At 34.5% G+C, this 6,000-nt stretch overlaps 1 protein-coding gene across 1 annotated transcript in view; it reads right to left on the minus strand.

The window, feature by feature from the left end:
- The window catches only part of LOC126753118 (UPF0047 protein YjbQ-like), a 36,539-nt gene extending 35,639 nt beyond the window's left edge, over positions 1-900 (minus strand). Inside the window, exon 1 of the mRNA XM_050464301.1 lies at positions 327-900. The gene's annotated coding sequence lies outside the window, so the exon portion shown is untranslated. The remainder of the gene's footprint in view (positions 1-326) is intronic.
- Positions 901-6,000: the final 5,100 nt, after the last annotated feature.

Genomic DNA, 6,000 nt, shown 5'->3' on the forward strand with positions numbered 1-6,000 from the left:
AAAATATTAAATTTTCTAGTGTTCGTAATCAAGAGTCATTGCCCTTTTGGCCTTTTTATATTTTAAAGCACAAAAACAACGCAATCAGGGTACATATAAGAACACATGCTATAATATACATATGTACATATAACGAAGCCTCAGTCACTGTCTGTACTGAAGGAACTTAAATGCAAATTCGTGCCTTATCGCCCTAATTGCCACTTGGTGCTATATTATTTAAGTTATGTAGCCTTTGCTGAAGTACCAACAGACCGGCTCCTTCGAGGAGTTTGAATAAATATCCAAACATATTCGAACATATAGCTAAGCACTAACATACATACTTGCATGGAGTACGGCAGTGACAGCAGGCCAAACACGCCAGTCAAAATGTATAAAAAATCAATTTCTTCAAATGAATGCTTTGAAATCTGTTGTTCCTTGAATTTCCGATTTGAAATTTCGGAAGACAATGAAATAAGATACGTAAATATTCTAAGCATTTTATAAAAAAAAAACTTCAATTTATAATTTCACCAGCAAATGGCACATACAAGGCAACAATTGACCATTTTTAATTCACCAAGTATAAGTAGCTCATTATAATAATACTATGCTCATAATTCTTTGAATTTTTTTAATTATTGACATAACAGTACTCGGTCACCGCACGCCACGTACACACACCTGTACAATATTCAACATACCGAAATGCAGTCAACGATACTTGCTTCGCGTTTTAAGATTTTTTCGCTAAATTGAAAATAAATCGTTTATAGAACCACTATCAGTCACTTGTACGTAATTTCCTCAAATATGATAATATATTTATTCTACTTTTACCAAATCGAGTGGAAAACTAGCACATTAAGATTTTTCTTCTCGACCAAATGACACAGTATTTGACAGTTCTGAAAATTCGCAAATTCTTTTTTACATGTTCTTCTTTATGCTGTTATTTCTTGATACTCGTTGCGGAGAACGTCAACGAGACTGTCCCCAACGTGCGCTTAACCAACGAGTAACTATGGAAATCGCTATAGTTCTGATACAGTGATCTACTAGGAACGTGTACAATTCAAATTGGATATAATTTGGAACCCGTTTACTAGTACACTGAGCATTACACACATTTTTAAAATGCTTTGCAATAACTAACATTTCTATCAATATACATAGATAATTTTTTAATAAGTTTATTAAACATAACTAAAGAATATCAGTGTAGTGGAATTAGTGACTGAATTTAGATTTAATCTTTTAATATACAAGTATACACATGTACTTGTATCTACAAATCAGGATGTCAAGTGTCAAATTAGGAAAGTGTGTCCAAAACAGCTATTTAAAATAAATTATATCTGAATTAGGAAAGAATATGAGATCTTTTAGCATGCATTACACACAAAGCATTAAAGTATTAAATGAATATGAAGACAAACTATTAATAGTATTTAGACAAAAGTCAAGAGGATAATTACATGTAGTAAATGAAGCAGCTGTGTAAATTTAATGTATGATGCTGCTTCTTTCTACTTATTTCTTTATTGGTTTTACAATTTAAGGGAAAATAGAAAAGATTTAAAATTCATATGTATAAACATATGTACATATTAGGGTGCCCGTTATTTCACAAGCTGATTTTTTTTTCAGACGCCCCCTGAAATTTTATTTTTCCTATATATGTATGTACATATGTATGTATAATATTAATTGTATATATGTATGGATGATTATACATTGTATATACGTATGTATTTAAAACTTGACATAAAATCAACACTTTAATGAGATGAGAAAAGTACATTTACATGTTATAAGATTATGAGGAAGACAGTGAAGCCAATACGAATATCATTTATAAGAGTCAAATGATTTTATTTTTTTGAATAGCTTAAAAATTGCAGCTATGTGTCATGATATAATTTCCTTCTTTTGCTTCCACTGTCTTCTGTGTCAATATATTTGTGTTTGTGCAATCGCGCAGTAAAATATTTGTTTCAAGCACTAACCTCACACATCCGGGTGTGACATAACAAAATGTTGCGGTTTGCTCCACAACACAACCCATGCAAACATTAGAAACGAAATGAATGAAAACGAATTTAAGCCGACTACTACAAAGACATATTAGGACACAAGGTTAGAGGCCACGAAATCACAAAATATAAAAAATAATGCAAAATAGTGGGGAATGGCACAGAATATTTGATTGCTACGAGCATTGATTACTTTCTGTTCGAGGCCTTTTAAGTCCTTGGACTTAAAGGCATTACTTTCCTCAGTACTTTTACTAGCAAAGGCATGCAAATCTTACTTTTTCCTCATTTTTTCAAACAGCGTAGTTTTCGATCACAAATTGCCTGAATTGGACGAAGTGAAAATGGGTGTGGGCGACGAGGACGAGTGGGTGGTGGTCGCTCCAGAGGGCTGTCGTATTGAGTGCTGTTGCTTGAACTGCTTTGTTGAAATGATTGCCTGCATTTTGTAGCACACATTTGAATACTTCATCCTTGATGTACGTTGCATTAAATACGCTATTATTTGAAGAAAAGCGAAACTCGAGCTTTAAACCACAATACGACGAATTATTGACACCGAAAAAATTGCATTTGTGCGAAAACTGTTCATGAGAAAATTAACAAAATTTAACAATACAGGATTGATTTGACTTTTGGTTAACGATTGGTTGGTTAGTTAGTTGATTAGTTGCTTAGTTGCACGTACAATATATTTATGCATATTAGTATGTATGTAAGTATGTATGTAGTAGTAGCCGTGGCAGTGGCACATTAAAATATTTTACTCGTTGACTTGTGGTCCGTATATTTGCACACACGCTTCTCAACTAAAACTACTACATTTGATTGTTGTTGTGAGCTCAAAAAATGATTTGCAAAATTTTTTAACCGTTACAAATTTTGCTGTTGGCATTTTTTCTCGTCGTTTACATTTTTCTATTTTATTTTAAAGCACTATTTATTGTAGAAGAAGAAAAAAACAAATCACTTACTGGCCTCCCTTCGTTGTTTTTCACCTGCGCCGTTTCTATCACGTTTTACTAGCCTTCTTTATTCTCTTTTATGCTCTTGCGACTTTGCTAATACTCTGGCTCCGCACTCGTTCATGCTTTTTACATGCCACCACGTTCACTTCACTGTCTTTCTTCTGCGGTACACTTTACACTTTACACTTTTCCGCTTTGATCGCACACACACGACCCTACAATTCCACTCTGCCACCACGCTACAATGCCTAAAAGTGTGCTACTACACTAAACCAGAACGCTCCAATGGTACAAAGAACGCCACGGTACACTCGCACGCTGCACACCCCTCGCCCCGTATTCGCATATGTGTTTGTAGCTACGTTTGTGTAGTGCACGACGTACTCGCGTTCGCTCATTCACGAACCTAAACCAAAGCAGCAGGCGCACTCATTGCCATGAAATTGAAAATTTTCATCACTAATTTTTTTTATGAATCCTTTACATACATATGTATATGAACATGCTTTCTTTAGATAAACTTATTTAATCAGCATATTGATATTTTGTAGGCCCTTGTGCAAATATTTTTATATGGTTTTTCACTTATACACACACTTATAATTTATATATTATTCTTTCTATTAACCGATGTATGGCGTTTATATATGTATATACATAAACAGATTTTCAACTATATATTTGCACAGCATTACAATTGCTAGAGCATGCGGCTGATTAAATTTATGTAAATTAGAATTTTGCACAGTTTTTTCTATATTTATTTAGTATTCCTGTGCCTTATTATGTGCTCGACAAAATTTTCTGCATTCTTTGGGACAGACAAACAGACACTCGCAAGCAGCAGTGAACCTTAACTTTTCGTGTTTCCACCTCTTCGTTTCGTGGTGGAGTGCTGCATCGAGGGATATTTTGCGAAAAACTGGTTAAAAGTAGGAAGTACTCGCCACAAATGCAACTCAACTCAAATCGTCTCTCGTCATGTCCTAACTATTTGGCACGATGAATGAATGAAGGCGTGTTTGAATACACCACCTACCGCAAATCTTTGAGAATTCACCAAAATGAATCAAACTCACGTGCAGCTCAATGGGATGTACCATCATACATAAGTAGTTTAAGAAAAATTATTATAACAGCTTTTATGAATGGCTGCTCTTCTTGTTCTCAATTATTTGTAAGCAAATCGAATCTTTGTTGTGGATGTAAATGCTGCTCAGTGGACAAAGTAACCGGAAACGGATAAAGTTGAATTACAAGTGCTATGAGGTGGCCAGAATATTTTTGGACCTGAATTAATAATTAAAGTTTTTACCCAAAACTTTAATAATAAAACTACTTTGATATCTACTTATATATGTATATGTATGTATATGTATGTATATGTATGTACATATGTAAATAAAAATTACATATCCAGGTTAACTCGTGATTTGAGTAATTTTAGCAGTAAATTTAGCACACTGTGTCCAGTTTTATTCAACTTACCAGGTAGTATAGTTTATATTAAGGAGTTTTATACAATTAGAATTTTCAAAAAATCGATTTTTTATTTTATTTTCTTAATCTTATATATAAAAATAAGTTGGGTTTTTTGTCTGTTCGCTATGGCTGACTAAACCGTTGCATGAAATGAGAAATGGCCTGAACCACTTTGAAGGTAATCTAATGAGGAAAAATTCAGAAAATGCTCATTTTTAACGGATTTACGAGTGTAAAAAAAACACTACTTATAACAGAGAATGTTATTTAACATTTAGCTAAGCTGCAATACACTGAGAGCCAGTTATAGCGTGAATAATAACAAAAACAACATTTTTTTGGATGCGTCATTGTACTGGCAAGACGTTTCTTACAAGCTTAATACTTGCTGAAATAAGGCAAGCAGGGAAGATAGCGACAGCAGTTGCTTCGTCAGGAATTGCTGCAACTCTTCTAGAGGATGGAAAAACTGCTCATTCATCTTTTAAACTTTCGCAATCCTTAAATCTTGAACAACAATCAATATGTTCTATCCGCAAACATGGGCCTCTTGGTTATCTATTGCAAGACGCCTCATTATGTGGGATGAATGCACCATAAGCCATAAAGAACATATAGAGGCCGTGAACAGGACATTAAAAGACCTTAGAAACTCCTTTGCTCTCAGGGGCGGGATAACTTTTGTATTTGCTGGAGATCTCCGACAGACTCTTCCTGTCATAAACAGAGGTATGCGAAGCGATATAGTCAAAGCATGCTTAATATCGTCGTCCTTATAAAATTATAAATAAATTACGGACGAATATGAGAGCTCATCATCATCATGGAATTACTGGTGGTGATTTTCTACAGCAACTGCCTAACTTGGGGAAGGAATTTTTCCCACTCCAAATTTAAGCAGTATTTGTAATATTCTTCTTTATGAGTCTCGAGACCAAATAGTCCATAGTTTTGAAATTTTAATAGATGCAGTATACCCTGACATCGAGAATTTGCACGAAAATTAATTTCATTGGTTGTGTAACAGGGCAATAGTGTCACTCAGGAATGATAGTGTCAACGATATAAACGATCCAATTATTCAAAAAGTTCCCGTAGAAATAAAAAAATACAAATTACCATTATCCCCTGGAGCTAATTAACCCCTTCTGGACTGTCACCACATGAATTGACTTTAAAAATTGGAAGTCCAATTAACCTTTTGAGGAGTTTAAGTCATCCAAGCATGTGCAACGGGAAGAGGCTGCTTATACCGAGGATTTCGATGATCCCAAGTAATCTGCCAATCCCATTTAAACAGCTTCAATTTTCAGTGAAAACATCTGTTATTACCTCAATGTAGGTTCTAACAAACCTTAAAGCTGGTGGGGGGCAATGATAGACTTATATCGAGGGAGAATTAATTCATTCTAATTTCATTTTTTTTTTTTTTTTTTTTTGAAGAGATGTGGGGGGGAAATCTTCTAAAGACACCCTGGCGGGTAGTGTCGGATTCGCGAGATGCGCCTACCGACTAAAACCCCCCCACA

The sequence above is a fragment of the Bactrocera neohumeralis genome, chromosome 3 (genome assembly GCF_024586455.1).
Source record: "Bactrocera neohumeralis isolate Rockhampton chromosome 3, APGP_CSIRO_Bneo_wtdbg2-racon-allhic-juicebox.fasta_v2, whole genome shotgun sequence".
NCBI lineage: Eukaryota > Metazoa > Arthropoda > Insecta > Diptera > Tephritidae > Bactrocera > Bactrocera neohumeralis.